General features: G+C 40.8%; 1 non-coding gene across 1 annotated transcript; it reads left to right on the top strand.

Moving 5' to 3' along the window:
• The first annotated feature begins 9,963 nt into the window (after positions 1-9,963).
• Positions 9,964-10,053, top strand: Trnay-gua (transfer RNA tyrosine (anticodon GUA)). Its single transcript is given in 2 exon segments — positions 9,964-10,000; positions 10,018-10,053. It is a non-coding gene; the product is annotated as a tRNA-Tyr (tRNA).
• The last annotated feature ends 8,392 nt before the right edge of the window (positions 10,054-18,445 follow it).

Raw genomic sequence — 18,445 nt, 5'->3', positions numbered from 1 at the left:
AATTAATTACATCTTGGAATGAGGATATGTGTGTGTCCCAATTAACATGTCTTTTGTGGCAGTATATTCTACACAGTTTACCAATTTCTTTCATTAATCGTTCACAAGGGTTCGAAGAAGCGTGGTACTTGGATATATAAATCGGAGAAATGTTTCTAGCTCGTAACATGCGTGTCCATATAGCAGAACGAAATTGTGATCCATTGTCAGAAATTACTTTCATCACATGCCCTACATGAAATAGAAAATGCTTCACAAATGCTTTCGAAACAGTTTTGGCAGTAGCTTTACGTAACGGAGTGAAGGTAACAAATTTTGAAGTGAGTTCAACAGCGACAAAGATGTAGCAAAAACGTCTGTTAGTTCTCGGAATCGGACCAAAAATGTCTACTGCGGCCATATCTCTTAATTTAACAGGTACAATGGGGTATAATGGAGGAATATGTGAAGTGGTGTCAGACTTAGCTTTCTGGCAAATTTTACATGACGCTAAAACTCGTCGTATACGTTTTTCCATGTTTGTAAAATAACAGTTCTGTCTCAGTATAAGAAAACATTTTCTGGCTCCGTAATGTGCGTAGCTTAAATGCGTGTACCAAATTAATTTATTAACCAGTTCGTCAGGAATGCATAATAACCAATTATTGCTGTCAGGATGAGAGCGGCGAAACAGAATGTCATTGCGTACAGTGTGGTTCCTAATCGTAACATTATTCTTATCTTGCCAAAGGTGTTTAATTTCTTTCCACACGTTGTCTTTACTTTGCTCTCGTGCTATGTCCTGTAATGACGACGAAATAAAATTTTCAAATGCAACTTGCTGAATGTACATGACGCTGAAATTTGCTTTGCAGAAGTTGGTTGCGACGTCTTGCTGATTGTTGCTGAGAGAACGAGAAAGTGCGTCTGCTATAACATTTTGTGTGCCGGGAATGTGAACTATTGTAAAATTAAATTCCTGTAAATATAGTTTCCATCTACTTAACCTGTCGTGAGTAAATTTAGCTGAAAGTAAAAATTGTATCGCTCTGTGGTCTGTGTATACGGTGGTATGTCTGCCATAAAGAAAATGCCTAAATCTGGTAAAAGCCCATACAACACATAATGTTTCAAGTTCTGTAACGGAATAATTTCGTTCAGCAGGTGATAAAATGCGGCTTGCAAATGCGATGTTTTTGATCACTGTAGAGCCATCTTCTTCAATTTCCTGAAAAATGTGTACGCCTAAAGCTGTGTTGGAACTGTCGGTGGCAATGGAAAAATTTCTAGTAAGATCTGGGTGCGATAAAAGTGGAGCATTCAACAAAGCATCTTTCAGGTTCATAAATTCAGAGTGTGCTTGCTTATCCCATGACCAAATAGTGTTTTTACCTGTTAATTGACATAATCTAGGTGTGTCTAAAGCAGAGTGATGAATAAATTTGCGAAAAAAGTTAATTAAGCCCAAAAAACTGCGTAATTGTTTCTTCGTCGTAGGAACAGTAATGTCACGTATAGCTTGAAGTTTTTCCGGATCACGCGCAATGCCTTCTGCTGAAATTACGTGTCCAAGAAATTTTATAGAAGTTTTGCCAAAATGCGATTTACTGAGGTTAACTGTGAGTCCTTGTGCATGAAAAGTTTGCAACAGTCGTTCTAAAATCATATTGTGTTCAGACCAGTTAGCTTCTGCGATAAGAATGTCATCTACGTACGTCGTAATTCTGTCTTTAAGTTCTGTCGGAAGTATTGTGTTCAAACCGCGAATAAAAGCTGCAGAAGAAATAGTTAAGCCGAATGGCAATTTGCAAAACTGATAACAGTCACCAAAACAGAGAAAAGCTGTGTACTTTCTGCAATTCGGATGAAGTTGAATTTGCCAAAATCCCGATTTCAAATCTAATGTAGAATAAATAGCAGTACCATGAAATTTCTGTAAAAGTTCCTCTAATGTCTGTGGTCGATCTGTTTCATTAATAATTATGTCATTAATGTGACGCGAATCAAGTACAAGGCGAAGTGAGCCATCTTTTTTCTTAACAATATGTAGCGGGTTGATGTACGGACTAACTGCTGGTTCTATAATTCCTTGGTCGAGCATATCCTGCAACTCTTTTTTAACTTGTTCTCTGTGGATATATGGAATAGGATAATGCTTTGCTATAAATGTGTCGTGCTGTTTGACTTGAAATTCGTACCTAAATCCGGACATAGTACCAGGAATATTGTCGAAAACTGGAGCTTGCTGCAAAAGAATTTTGTGTAATTGCGTTCGTTCGTCATCTGTATTTGCACTGCTTTGTTTAACTTTATCGGAAATCATCTGCATTACGTCGTAGTCAGTTTCGTCTGGAGTATTATAGTTGTGTACGTACGTATCAGTGAACAATGTGGGATTACAGTCTATGTTACGTGTTGCGGAAATGACCTCTGTGCGATTAATTGTTTGTTCTTCCGCAGATAATGAATGCTGAAACTCTAAAGCCAATTGCACATTTTCATCTTTCAACATTAAATAGCAATTCTGAAAATCAACCACGGCGTCATGTTGTACGAGAAAATTAGTACCTAAAATTACGTCTGTTGTCAATAAAGGAACAATCCAAAAATTTGAGTGAAAAGTATGACCTCCAATACAAAATGATAAATGCGTCTGTAATTTAACGTCTACTCCTTTACTCGACACTGCTCCTTTCACTTTCGTTTTGCCTAAAGGTAATGTGGGATAGGTGTTCTCTTTGTTACACTCGTTAAAAGTCTCTTCATTTATCACTGACATAGGTGATCCGGAATCGATTACTGCTGAAAATTTCGATGAACCAATTTTAATTTCGATGACAGGATGTGAAATAGTTTTCTGAATAACCGGTCTTTCCTGTAAAAGAGTGTTTCTGATGTCGTCGAAAGTAATAACATTTTCGTGAACAACATTCTGCGTGTCAAAGGTAGTGCTTGTGTTATTGGAAGATGCGTCCTGTACAGTATCTAGTCAGATTCTATCTGACGTGTTATTATTATCATCACGAGGATGTTGTGGCATTTCTACAATTTGAACAGTTCTATTACTTCTTCCAGACGTATTACGCTCTGGATGATACCTACTGTCAGGTTCATTCATGAGAATACGTTCTTGTGGGTAATTTTGCTGTTGGTATGACTGACTGTTGTTAGATGTACGCTGAAAATTGTCCTCATTATTTCTACGTCTGTCGTAATAGTCATTCCTATACGGTGCATTGCGATAGGAATTGAAATATTGTGTTTTCTGTACGTAGCTATTCCTTTGCTGCCGTGCGTTACTATTTGTTGTATCAGGGACTATACGTGCACGCGGCGAAACATTAAAGCCTGGTTGACCTTGTGCATTCCATTGTTGGTTAGGTATGTTAACCGGCTGACCTTCATGCTGTTGTGGTTGAAAACGTCTATTGTTACTAAAATGTGATTCCTGTTGCTCAAGATTTTGACGATATTGATAATTAGAATTTTGTGTTATTAAAATTTTGGTGGTTGTCGGTCCTAAAGTGTCTGTTACCTCTCCTCTTGAAATTACGTGTCTGATCATAATTGCTGTACTTTTGTTGGCCTTGGTGTTGAGTGGTACTTAAGTAAATAAATTAGTGAAATCAAAGTGAACTAGAAATTAGGATATAAATGAAAAACTTGGTTTAGTTTAGAGAGTTACATACTGGCATTCAGCGGGCAAAACAGCAGAACAGAAGAGACAATGACCATGAAGTCAGCAACTTCCACATAAGCGGGCGCTGTCGATTCAGCCGTCAGGGCATCGCCCGACCGGCTCACGTGTTTCTCAGTTGTCGTATGTGAGCAAAGGCCCTCGCCTACATCCCAAGAGCCAATGACCGACGTAAAGAAGATTCTTCGAGAAGCTATTCAACGTGACAGAAGAGGCAATGACCGGCTCACGTGTTTCTCAGTCGTCACATGGGATCAAAAGCCCTCACCTACATTCCAAGAGCCAACGACCGACGTTAAGAAGATTCTTCGAGAAGCTTTTCAACGTGACAGACGAGGCAATGACCGTGAAGTCGTTCACCTCCAGTAAACTGAAGTGAATAAATACGCGAGACGCAGTGGGCCAGAGGGATGAAGTCAGATGAAGACGGAGACGGAGACGAAGACGGAGACAGAGAGAAGAGACGAAGAAGACGAAGAAGTTTTCAGTCAGTTTCGGTGCTGAAGACCGTCATGTAAGAAGAGTCTGCATCATGCACAGACGAACCAAGTCCGCCGCTGTAATGGAATAGCAAGCAGCAGCCGCGGCGCCAGAAGACAGAAGTTAAAAGGTATTTGAAGTCTGGTTTTTACATACCCGGGTGACTCGTGAGGACGGGAAGGAGACGGCCTCACATCAGTAGTCACCTGTGAGCTGGGATGAAGACCTGACAGCCGAAGACTGGCAAGCGGGAGTCCGTGGTTTGAGTCCGGGACACTGGCCTTCCCCCGCCGCGCCGCTCCGCTGGACGACGCACAACACACGCGGCCGCATAGAGAAGAGAAACACTGGGACACCACTCCCAAGGTATCATCCGACGCACGACTTCGCTCGCAATAATTAAACCGGCCACCTCGCGCTGCGCGTCTCCCGTCAGCTGGGCGAGACAGCGACACGAGATACACACCGCTACGCGTAATCAGACGCCGCCGCCGCCGCCGCCGCCGCTGCCGCAGCAGAAGACTTCACAAACGACACAGCTGCCGCTCTCCGAACCAGAACATCCCGTAAGATACAGTTGTACAAATCTTCAATAAAAGTCATCTTATGTAAAAATGATGTTTCATTCGACCTCATACCCGAGCCAAGGAAGAACCCACCCTGCCCACATGTTGTTAAGAGAGAAAAGTTAATTTATTTAATATTTTCACCCTGACAGAATGCTTTAGAATGCTCATCCTGACAATTGACTTGCATCAAAAGAGAAAACCCAGTTACATTTAGTGACAGAAGTGTCACATTTAGTAACACAACTGTTACATTTGGTAGCAGAAGCTGTTTTAGTTGTTACATTGGTCATTATACGAAAAATTTTTGTTTACGAAAGAATAATCAGATTGTTGTAGTTCCAAGAGCTGTAACAGATCTCTGAATGCCGAAATGTTTTCTTTTTGCTGACCGGTTAAAAGTGACACTCTTAATGATCGTGGTAACTTAGAAATGCATAATTGTATAAGTGCAGATTCACTATAAGGTTCACTTAAATACTGGTTCTGTTGCACCATGTGCTCAAAAAATTGCGTCACAATGGGAAAATTTGTGTTCTCATAATTCGGTAAACTAATTAACTGATCTTTAATTCCGCGCTGTGTCGTCTTCGACCAATACGCTGATAGAAAGGCATTCTGAAACTCTTCTACTGAATAGCATTGTCTCGCGATAGGTCTCATACGGCTTGCCGGTTCGCCTTCCAAAAAACTACAAATGAATTCAAGTTTGTGTGTTACAGGCCAAGTCGGTGGAAAAGCAAAGCTAAATTGTTGTATACAATCTAGCGGATGAATCTGTGTTCTGTCGTTTTTAAACACTTTAAACTTTCTCACTGACAGAAAATGTTTGTAATCGAAATTATCATATCTGTGTGATGGAACAGGTTCATGATTGTATGAGAATCTATTGAACTGTGGTTGTTCGGAATCTAAGTCCCGTACTCTCTGTAGATTACCCAAATTACACGCGCTGCGTGAGTCTGGCAAATGTTCGAAAAATGGCGTCTGCTGTGATGTGTTATTAACCGAAATATTTTTTATCTCTGCTATCTCTTGCTGCAAACTTGACAATTTTCTATGCAAGGTGTTATTAGACGAATCGATCTCATTAATCGTCTGCTGTAAATTTTGAAATTCAGGTGTTTGATTAAATGAAACCGGTGAAGTATCGTCTGATTTATTGTCATTAGTACTTTCGATGACGTCAATACGACTGGCCAATTCATCACATTTTTCAGTCAGTATTTTAACCTGATCATCGGTTTTAGAATCAGAGGCGTTAATCTGTTTTTGCAACTTACGTGTAGTTTCGTTCAGTTTTTTAACATCAGCTTTCACGACATCGGAATCCTGTGTTAGTTCTAATTGTTCGAGTCTATCGGTCACTGTTTGAATATCTGCTGTGTGTGTATCTGTTTTTGATTTAAGGTCAGAAATCTCGTCACCTAATTCCGCGTTCAACTGTTTGATGGAATTAATTTCGTCGGACACTGTAGCAATATTGTTGTCTATATACGTTTTTGCCTTCGCAAACATTTTACGTTTGTCTTCCTGTCTCTGAGCAGTGATTGTTTCCATTACTTGACGTTTTACTTTATTTTGATCATCAATAAATTTGCGGAAACGCGTATCACTGTTTTGTATGTGAAGACTAAGACGTTCGTTAATTTGAGTGTTCTGTTGGTCGAATTTCGCGTCAATCTTTTCATCCACTGTGCGCGAAAGTTCTGCTGTCATTGCTTTAAACTCGTCGCGTAATTGTGTAGCTTTTTCAGAGCATTGTTTAGCGACTCCGCTAATTTCCGCTCTAAGTGTTTCTGTTGTAGCTGTTTGCATTTCCCTTAATTCTTGCGCAACAGATCTAATTTCTTCGCTACTTTTCTTTGAATAAGCCTCAATTTCCTCGCGTAACTGTTCCTTAGTGTCATGACACTGCGCGGCAACGGCTCTAATTTGTTCACTAAGTTCCCTGGAATTGTTGTCTAATTTTTCACTAAGATTGTCTTGTTTTTCGCTCTGTTGTCTGACCTGTTCACTAAGTTCTTTGTGATTTTTGTCTTGTCTTTCATTCTGTTGTTTCTCCATTTGTCGTAAAAATGCCATAATTTGATCCAAGCCAAAATTGCCGGCGCTATTCTCCGTGCTGTTTAATGCTGGATCTGGAATTGTCTCGCTTTCTGTAACCATTTGGTTATTCTGAGATTTACTAAAAGGTTTGCCATTCGAATTTACACTGTCGGTCACTATTTCGGAATTAAATGGATCCGTCGTACTTTCAGTACACTGTCCATTTTCATTAGACAAATTTGTCTGTTCGTCACGTGAATTTAGTAAACCGGTTGTGTTAGGCTGGGCAGTGCTCATTACAATAGAGCGTCCCGCGTCATCGATTGTCGTCAAATTAACAGAGAAGACAATTGAGTTCGATTGTTCATCAGTAAGACAAAAATCATCATTAGTGGTTGGAACGCACTGATTGTTAGTGAACGCAGGATTGTTATCATTACACTGCGTGTCACAATTACTATCGGTCACGTTGTTTAAGTCGGTAAATTCATTCATAATACCTCGCGATACACTATTCACAGTCTTTCGCGGCATTTTTACAACAGTCACAATTATTCAAAAAAGAAATAGGCACAAATACAAAAGCAACACACAAATACAACAGAGCAACGAATTGCCGATGATCTGAGGAAAGAAAGTCACAAATTAGTAAAAGCGTTGCGCCAAATTATAATTATATCCAAGCAAATAAGAGCAGATATCTGACTGTTTTTCAAAAGATTCTCAACGAAATACGATCCTGGACCGGGTGTCGCCAAGTGTAACCTCCCCACAAAATTTTTAATGAAAATATTTTAAATGCAAATGGACATTGAGCTAAGTGTAAGCTCCCCAGAGAAATTTTAAAAGAGAATAATTATTAGAAATGGAGCCAAGTGTAACCTTCCCGCAAAAATATTAATGACAAAGACAATTAAATAAAAATTTGCAATCTGACCCAAGTACAAGTTCCCATAAAATAATGAAAGATAATCCCATGACAATGAAACTACAGTGATAATCAAAACTCAATTTAACCGAAATGTCGGTCTTTGGCCCTGTGCAAAAATCAGAATAAATTTCTTACCTTAGTATAACTGCATGTCAAATTTCTGCTCTTATTCTGCGCCACAGCTTGGAGGAAATGCATCGCAATAAAATTTTTTTTTTTTAAATTTAATTGAAACTTCGTTTAAAGGAAATGGAAGGAAATCGAATGATTCTTTTGTTAAAAATTGCTTTGAAATCAAAATTATTATTGGGGGCGATTCTTGCACAAATTAGTTACAGTCAATTTACATTACTAGCCGAGCGTAGGGCTGCTTACTTAAAATAATATGCCTCATCCTGAATCTTGACCATAGTGCGATGTCGACGCCCGCCGACTGCTCACACACAACTACTGACAGACTGCTCTTCGCTACTACTACCGACAGACTGCTCGCTACTGAACTGCTACAGCGCTATCGCGCTACTGCCACTCAACTGAGCTGAACATGCTCTCTGGTCAGAGATTTTTACCATGCCTCACCATCGCTGCCATCGAGTACATACGCCTTTCACCTGATGGGTCAAACAATTGTATAAGCACGTGGTACTGGTCTCACAAAGTACACCCCACGTGGGTTGAACATAAAGAAAAGTTGCTATATTGAAAAATATTGTCAAGACGAGACGTTTTAATCTCACGCACATTCGCATTTAAGATTGATGATCTTAGTTAGAGTTACTGATCAACACGTGGTTCCACTTTACTCACAAACTAGTGACAAAGCAACTACTGGAATATATTCTGAACTTCACACTCGAAATACACTGCGTTGCAATTTAAGATAACATTAGATATTTAAGAGCTAAACCTGAAATAAAGGTGATTAAATTTTCAGTTAGGCTGAACTTAAGAAATCCATTGTCCTACGGACTTAGCAGACACGCACTTAGCCGGAGATCTTACCACTTCAAACGCTCGCCGCGGACCGACTGCCGTGGTCCCTTCCTGAGGGTGGCTCACAAATACAAACGGAAGTGGCCAGAGATGCAGCTTCCTATACCAACATGACAAGGGACGGACGGGACCATACTAAGAATAGAAACCTCTCTGCTTTTAGAAAGCGTAGCTACCTGTTCCGACGTTGGTCCTACTGTTCTCTAGCAGACAGGCTTGTCTGCTACCCTCAAGCATGCAACTAGAAATACATTTGCTCATTCATCCTCTCACACAGAAGGGAAGGGGGATGTCAGTATCTTATAATATACAGTATATAAAAGAAAGCGGATGTAGGTTCCGTATGAGACTGTGTGACATGAATTACATATAAACTGTGTTTTAAAGTGTAGTAGTGTGACAGATCGTTCTTGTTTATGTGTAAAAGTAACACGTTCCACTACTCAGTCTCCTCCCAGATAGTCAGAAACAAGACAGTAAATTTAGACGAGGAATTTATGCCGTAAATGACAACAGATTTAAGAAATTAACATGAAAGGAATCCAACAGAGACCTTTCAACCCTTACAGTGTCAGGGGATCTGATAAGTGATATCACACACTAACAGTACGGATTATTAGTTCGTTTAAGTGAAACGTAGGCCTGTTGCATATTTGATGTTAAATAAAATTGTTTAGCGCTGACTATCCGAGTGTTTTCTTAAATTAATACTTTTTACGTGTGTTTTCCTGAAAAAAGTGGCTATTTGTGGAATACTGGGAAGAACAGCTGTAATTTTCACGCTCACGAAACAACTAGTATTTTGTGGGTTTCTACACAGTTTCTGAATCATTTCAGCTTACAGTGTTTTAATTTATATTCAAAATACCCACGCGTTGCTGTCTCTCTTCCGGAAGTGTTTACTTTTACCTTTCGTAGGAACCCTACGAACTTCAGAGCGTCATAAAAAAAAATGCACATCGCAATTGTACAGTCTGTTTCTCTCATTTGCTAGACTTACCACTAATCTAACCCTGTGTAAGGTTGAGTGTTGACCCTCTCAGCCGGTAGCTTCACGAGTACATGTGTCTCCTATCAAGAAAGAGGCCGGGGCGCAGAGTAGTATCACAGCTATTCACTCTCAGATCATTAAGTGACGTCATTACCTCTGAGATCTCCCTCCTCTCCGCGAGAGCTGCAGATAACGGGAGAGCGTCATTGGCGGTCAGCCACGGACCGCGTCGTCACTTTCACGTAAGTGGGCCACGAGGCAGCAAAAGCGGCGCATTCCTTCGGTAGCTCAGTTGGTAGAGCGGTGGACTGTAGTGGGCTCATACACAGATATCCATAGGTCGCTGGTTCAAATCCGGCCCGAAGGAAAATTTTGTAAATTTCAATATCCGTTCAGACAACTAACCTCGCAACGATCCTCCGAGTGAAAATGTTACTACTTCTCTCTCTCTCTCTCTCTTTGTCTCTCTCTTATTAATATGTCACATTGTATATGTCATTGACACATTGATATCCATTACATATGTTTCGTATGCCAAAATGTAGTATGTTTTCAGCTTATGTTTCACGTGGATGTTTTATTGCCTTACATAATGAAACGTTTTCTCCTTAACTATTCATATACATGTTCTTTCATATTCCTATTTTAAACTTGTTTTAAATTGTTTCAATTTTTTGTCTTTTATCACTATTGTGATACTCTTTCACATAATTAGCTAAAATAATACCCCAACTATAGTCACTCTGACAAAAAACCAGAAAAATTTATGATACTGCAGACTACTAAAAACTAGAAGTCTTTAATATAACTAAATCAAGACTCCACTATCAATAAACGAAAATAACAGCAAAAAACCTAAAAACTCTATGCAACACAATGGGAAAATTAAGAAAATTGGTGTACCTTGTTGATATATATATATGGTGTCCCAGCTATCTTGTCCACCCAAAATATCTCTGGAACAATAACAGCTATTGGAAAACGACTTTCACCGGTGTCAATGTAGGGCTGGGGCCCAGGAATGTACATATTTGGAAACATTCTAAAACGAAATCATATGTGTTTTTTAACACAAACTTATGTTTTTTTTTAATGGACCTCCTATATTTTTTCTTCAGCAATCCATAGCATGACAAAGCACATACACAATGGCGTTGATTGCATCGCAATATTCCCATTACATCCCGAGATATTAAGACGCGAAGTTGACGCTTGAAACACCCGACATCCACTGCTAGCGCACGTCCTGAGACTCAGGCGTGAACCCCATGCTTCCCGTAATCGCGATGTGATTGACATGCGTAATCACACTTCCATACTTATCAAGAGGTCCGAAACGAATAATACGGTCTGCTGCCATCCTGCAGCATGGGGTTCACGCCTGAGCCCCAGGACGTGCGCTAGCAGCGCATGTCGAGTGTTTCAAGCATCAACTTCGCGTCTCAATATCTCGGGATGTAATGGGAAAATTGCGATGCAATCAGCGCCATTGTGTATGTGCTTTGTCATGCTATGGATTGCTGAAGAAAAAATATAGGTGGTCCATTTAAAAAAACATAAGTCTGTGTTAAAAAACACATATGCTTTCGTTTTAGAATGTTTCCAAATATGTACATTCATGGGCCCCAGCCCTACAATGATACCGGTGAAAGTCGTTTTCCAATAACTGTTATTGTTCCAGAGATATTTTGGGTGGACAAGATAGCTGGGACACCCTATATATATATATATATATATATATATAGAACACATTGACACCGGTGTGTCAGGCCCACCATACTTGCTCCGGACACTGCGAGAGGGCTGTACAAGCAATGATCACACGCACGGCACAGCGGACACACCAGGAACCGCGGTGTTGGCCGTCGAATGGCGCTAGCTGCACAGCATTTGTGCACCGCCGCCGTCAGTGTCAGCCAGTTTGCCGTGGCATACGGAGCTCCATCGCAGTCTTTAACACTGGTAGCATGCCGCGACAGCGTGGACGTGAACCGTATGTGCAGTTGACGGACTTTGAGCGAGGGCGTATAGTGGGCATGCGGGAGGCCGGGTGGACGTACCGCCGAATTGCTCAACACGTGGGGCGTGAGGTCTCCACAGTACATCGATGTTGTCGCCAGTGGTCGGCGGAAGGTGCACGTGCCCGTCGACCTGTGACCGGACCGCAGCGACGCACGGATGCACGCCAAGACCGTAGGATCCTACGCAGTGCCGTAGGGGACCGCACCGCCACTTCCCAGCAAATTAGGGACACTGTTGCTCCTGGGGTATCGACGAGGACCATTCGCAACCGTCTCCATGAAGCTGGGCTACGGTCCCGCACACCGTTAGGCCGTCTTCCGCTCACGCCCCAACATCGTGCAGCCCGCCTCCAGTGGTTTCGCCACAGGCGTGAATGGAGGGACGAATGGAGACGTGTCGTCTTCAGCGATGAGAGTCGCTTCTGCCTTGGTGCCAATGATGGTCGTATGCGTGTTTGGCGCCGTGCAGGTGAGCGCCACAATCAGGACTGCATACGACCGAGGCACACAGGGCCAACACCCGGCATCATGGTGTGGGGAGCGATCTCCTACACTGGCCGTACACCACTGGTGATCGTCGAGGGGACACTGAATAGTGCACGGTACATCCAAACCGTCATCGAACCCATCGTTCTACCATTCCTAGACCGGCAAGGGAACTTGCTGTTCCAACAGGACAATGCACGTCCGCATGTATCCCGTGCCACCCAACGTGCTCTAGAAGGTGTAAGTCAACTACCCTGGCCAGCAAGATCTCCGGATCTGTCCCCCATTGAGCATGTTTGGGACTGGATGAAGCGTCGTCTCACGCGGTCTGCACGTCCAGCACGAACGCTGGTCCAACTGAGGCGCCAGGTGGAAATGGCATGGCAAGCCGTTCCACAGGACTACACCCAGCATCTCTACGATCGTCTCCATGGGAGAATAGCAGCCTGCATTGCTGCGAAAGGTGGATATACACTGTACTAGTGCCGACATTGTGCATGCTCTGTTGCCTGTGTCTATGTGCCTGTGGTTCTGTCAGTGTGATCATGTGATGTATCTGATCCCAGGAATGTGTCAATAAAGTTTCCCCTTCCTGGGACAATGAATTCACGGTGTTCTTATTTCAATTTCCAGGAGTGTATATAAGGTACACCAGTCTTATTAGTTTTCCAATTTGCAATAGAGTTTTCACGTTTTTTGCTGTTATTTTCGTTTATTGATAGTGGACTCTTGATTTAGTTGTATTTAAGACTTCTAGTTTTTAGTAGTCTGCAGTATCATAAATTTTTCTGTTTTTTTGTCATATTGACTGTAGCTGGGGTATTATTTTAGCTAATTATTTGAAAGGGTATAACAATATAATTGTTGAAAGTAAATCAAGTAAAACCCAAAACTAGCGTTCCTGTTGGCAACACGACTAGGTTCGTTTAGTCAGAAGTATTCAGACAGACACTATTGATGCTATCTTGTCTCATATTTTAATTAATAGACGGGTAGTGCTCCAAATCCAAATGACAGCAGGCAAGCGCAACATTAGTGTTAAACGAATTACTATCTCACAAATGTGTAAGAAGGTGACACTTCCTCATATAAGCAAAAATTGGACATAAAATGCCACAACTAAAACATTACATCTTCATATCTTTTACAAAGAACAGATTTTAGATCTACAAAGCAAATCAAAATTAGAAATATGTTTCATTACAAACCATCGACAATGTTTTATAGCAATAACTGTGACAGAATTTAAGTACCTTCAACAAAAGAAAATTATAGTAGTAATAATAACAATCCAGGGAGCGAGGATACTCCCATCCGTAGCGCAGTGGGGATCAAAAGAAGTCGAAATGGACGGCACTCAATAGATACCAAATTACAGGGAGCTCTTTATTAAGATGATCACGATTCAAAACGTGGCGCCGTAACAATGATAATGAGGGAGACAAAAGCCATGAATGTGCTAAAATTACACAGTCGCCGTAGCATCTCAGCAATTACCTAACAAGCTATTTATACATGTGCTGACCGACTCCGAAAATATAGATGCAAGACTTAGAGACTTTAACCAAGAAATCGGTGGTTTTTTGGACAAACGGAACATAAATACTTTCATTACAAATGACTTGAACTCCATCGTGGAGAACGAAGATAAAATAACAGTTCCAAACAAATGTGCCTAGCTACATGAGCTAATTAAGAAATTGAAGCTCACCATCGTATGATAGGTCTCGCATTCGACCACCACGGATATCACTTACTATAACACCGGAAAACTCGATTACATAGCATATATGACTACATACTGTTAGATGGGTCTCACTAACGGTGTGTGGCGGAGGGCACTCTACGCGCCACCGTCATTACCTCCCTATCCTGTTCCAGTCGCATATGGTTCGCGGGAACAGCGACTGCCGGAAAGCCTCCGTGCGCGCTCGAATCTCTCTAATTTTACATTCGTGATTTCCTCGGGAGGTATAAGTAGGGGGAAGCAATATATTCGATACCTCATCCAGAAACGCACCCTCTCGAAACCTGGTCAGCAAGCTACACCGCGATGAACAGCGCCTCTCTTGTAGAGTCTGCCACTTGAGTTTGCTAAACATCTCCGTAACGCTATCACGCTTACCAAATAACCCTGTGACGAAACGCGCCGATCTTCTTTGGATCTTCTCTATCTCCTCTGTCAACCCGACCTGGTACGGATCCCACACTGATGAGCAATACTCAAGTATAGGTCGAACGAGTGTTTTGTAAGCCACCTGCTTTGTTGACGGACTACATTTTCTAAGGACTCTCCCAGTGAATCTCAACCTGGTAACCGCCTTACCAACAATTAATTTTATATGATCATTCCACTTCAAATCGTTCCGCACGCATACTCCCAGATATTTTACAGAAGTAACTGCTACCAGTGTTTGTTCCGCTATCATATAATTATACAATAAAGGATCTTTCTTTCTATGTGTTCGCAATAGATTACATTTGTCTATGTTAAGGGTCAGTTGCCACTCCCTGCACCAAGTGCCTATCCGCTGCAGATCTTCCTGCATTTCGCTGCAATTTTCTAATGCTGCAACTTCTCTGTACACTAGAGCATCATCCGCGAAAAGCCGCATGGAACTTCTGACACTATCTACTAGGTCATTTATATATATTGTGAAAAGCAATGGTCCAAAAACACTCCCCCGTGGCACGCCAGAGGTTACTTTAACGTTTGTAGACGTCTCTCCATTGAAGTCAACATGCTGTGTTCTGTTTGCTAAACACTCTTCAATCGAGCCACACAACTGGTCTGATATTCCATGTACGGCGTATGCTTCGCCGGCGATGGGCGAGGCATGACAGAATCTCTGACCAGAGAGTAGTTTATTGTCAGTTGTTGCTTGTCGCGTGTCTGCGCTGGTCTGCGCGAGTCGAGAGTAGTAGTCGGTCGGCTTTAGTAGCGAGTGGAGGGTTGTAGTCTGTGGGAGTCGGCATGTGTCGGCGGTGTGCCCTGCTCGCGACTCTGGTCAGGATTCTGGAGATGAGTATTGTTGTAGAAGGTAAAGAAGCAGCCTTGCGCATATCTAATAATGTATGTTAATTGTAATTTGTTCAAAAAATGCCCCAATAATAATTTTTTTATAAAGTAACTCTTTTAAAGAAAAACATTCATTTCAATTTAAAGAACATTTCCAATGGATCATCACTCCTTTCAATAATCCAAAAAAAAAATAATTATACGTCAGCATTGCACGAAGCTGTGTCGAAGAATGTATAATTAAGAGCAGATATAATTGCAGTTTTTATTGAGGTAAGAATTTTTGCTTTTTTTATTCAGAATACAGGGCCGAAGGTCAGCGCTGCTGTCCTTATAAAATTTACCAGATATTATTATTTCTGTTAGCTGGTTACATTTGGTTCATGGTTCATTATTTAATCAATATTATTGTGTGGTTCATGGTCAATTATCATTCATTAATTTTGTGTGGGGAGTTTACGCTTGGCTCCATTTCCATTATTATTTTTACATTATTCGTTGGGAGGTTACACTTAGCGACATCCGGCCAGGATCGTATTTCTTTGTGAATCTTCTGAAAGTAGTCATATATCTGCTCTTAAATGTAGTTTGCATCTGGCGCAACGCATTTACTAATTTGTCACTCTTTCTTCCACAGATCATCGGCAATTTGTTGCTCTTTGTTGTATTTGTGTTTGTTTCATTTTGCATTGTCCTTGTTTTATTTGTGCTTAATTCTGATTTGTGTAAAAATGCCGCGAAAAACTGTTAATAGTACATCGCGATGTATAATGAGTGAAATAGCCGACTCGAATAACTTCACCGATAGTACTTGCGACACTCAGTGTCTTAATGACAGTCCTCTGTTTACAGACAATCAGTGTGTACCGACCACTAATGTTGATTTTGATCCTAGTGATGAACAGACGAATTCAATTGTGTCCTCTGTTAATTTAACGACAATTGATGACGCGGGACGTTCTGTTACAATGAACGCTGCCCAGTTCGACACGCCCGATTTGCAAAATTTACGTAATCAACAGACAATTTTTTTTAACGAAAATGAACAGTTTAATCAGAGTACGACAGATTTATTTGATTCCGGTGTAGTAACTAACAGTGCACATCCGATTGGGAAACATTTTCAAGAATCACAGAATAACCAAATGGTTACACAAAACGTGACAATTGCAGATACACCATCACACAGTACAGAAAATAGAGTCGCTAATTTTGGCTTGGATCAAATTATGGCAGTATTACTACAACTCGATAAAAAATACGACTATCAGAACAAACAAATTAATGAAAGTTTCAAACAGCGGAATGAAATGCTAGACAACCATTTCAAACAACTTAATGAAAGTTTCGACAACCATTTCAAACAACTTAATGAACTAATTAATGAAAGTTTCAAACTGACGAACGAAAAACACGACAACCTTAACGAACAGAACAAACAGTTAGTGAACAGATTACAGCTGTTACCGTGCAACGTCACGACAAGAGCAAATCATGTGAAGAAAGTAAGGCTCATGCTAGGAACAGTAATGAAGAAATTACATCTGTTGCACAAGAACTAAATAATACACATGCAGCCACAACAGAATCAGTTAGAGATGAAATTAGTGCAGTCGCTGAACAATGTCCTAAAAACGCAACACAGTTACGCAACGAGTTTAAAGTCACCACAACTTTCACACACTGTGGATACGGAAGTCGATAAGAAATGTGAACAAAAGAACAAGCAAATTGACGAACGTATTAAAGTGACAGAGATAAAAAATATTTCAGTCACTAACACGTCACCGCATACGGCACATTCCGATCATTTGTCATACTCACACAGCCAGTGTAACTTAAGTAATTTACAAAAAGTACGTGACTTAAAATCCGAAAAGACACAGACAAACAGATTCTTATGCAATCGTGAACCTGTTCACACATTCAGTGACGATAACGTTGATTATAAGCAATTCTTATCCGGAAAAAAGTCTAAGGTATTTGAAAAGAGCACAGGTACACGCTTTGAACCGTATACGACAATTTGTTTTTGTATTTTCAATAGCATTGCCTGTAATACAGAAACTACAATTAGCATGGATACAGCGATTTGCTTCTGAATTTTCACCGGCATTGCCTGTAACGCAAAACCTAAAATTTATTTGCAGCCCGTAATTGACCTCAGGGGATTCATTACGCTTTAATGAGTATTTGCTGTAGCGTGCACAGGGCCCCGAGCCATAGTAGTGCTGTTTCATCTTTAGTTTTCTGCATTGCTGCCTTCCCTTCTACTATCCTTTATATCTATCAAAACGGCTCTTCAACTATTGCTCTATCTAGGATTAAGAAATGAGTAAAGAAAACCCGATACGACAAATTTTACCGAAAGTGACAGTTCTCTTTAGATACTCCCGAAATGACAACTATCGCCGTAACTTTAATAACAGATAAAATTGTAATCATCAGTATGTGCAAAATTTTCAGCAGTCGCAAACACATTTTGGTAACAATAGACGTTTTTCCCAACAACAGCAACAAAACCAACCGGTTAGCATACCTAACCAACAATGTAATGTACAAGGTCAACCAAGCTTCAATGTTTCGCCGCGTGCACGTATAGCGTCAGCTCCAACAAATAGTAACGCACAGCAACAAGGAAACCAGTACGTACAGAAAACACACTATTTCAATTCCTATCGCAATGCGCCGTATAGAAATGACTATCACGACAGACGTAAAAGTAATGAGCACAATTTTCAGCGTACATTTAATAACAGTCGATCTTATCAGCAGCAAGAACATCCGCCACAACAAATAATCATGAATGAACCAGACAGTAGATATCATCCCGAACGTAATACGTCAGGAAGAAATAATAGAACAGTACAAATAGTGGAAATGCCACAGCATCCTCCCGAAAATAATAACACGTCAGATAGAATTTGACCAGATACAGTACAGGTTGCATCTTCCAGTAACGCAAGCAATAATTTTGACATGCAGAATCTTGTTCACGAGAATGTTATCTGAAAGAGGCCTTGTTGAATGCACCACTTTTATCGCACCCAGATCTTACTAGAAATTTTTCCATTGCCACTTGAAACATTATGTGTTGTACGGGCTTTTACCAGATTTCGGCATTTTCTTTATGGAAGACACACTACCGTTTACACAGACCATAGAGCGATACAATTTTTACTTTCGGCTAAATTTACACACGACAGATTAAGTAGATGGAAACTTTATTTACA

Source organism: Schistocerca nitens, chromosome 2, assembly GCF_023898315.1.
Source record: "Schistocerca nitens isolate TAMUIC-IGC-003100 chromosome 2, iqSchNite1.1, whole genome shotgun sequence".
Lineage (NCBI taxonomy): Eukaryota > Metazoa > Arthropoda > Insecta > Orthoptera > Acrididae > Schistocerca > Schistocerca nitens.
Note: the sequence above shows the minus strand (reverse complement) of the source record. Positions and strands in the feature narration are given on the sequence as shown.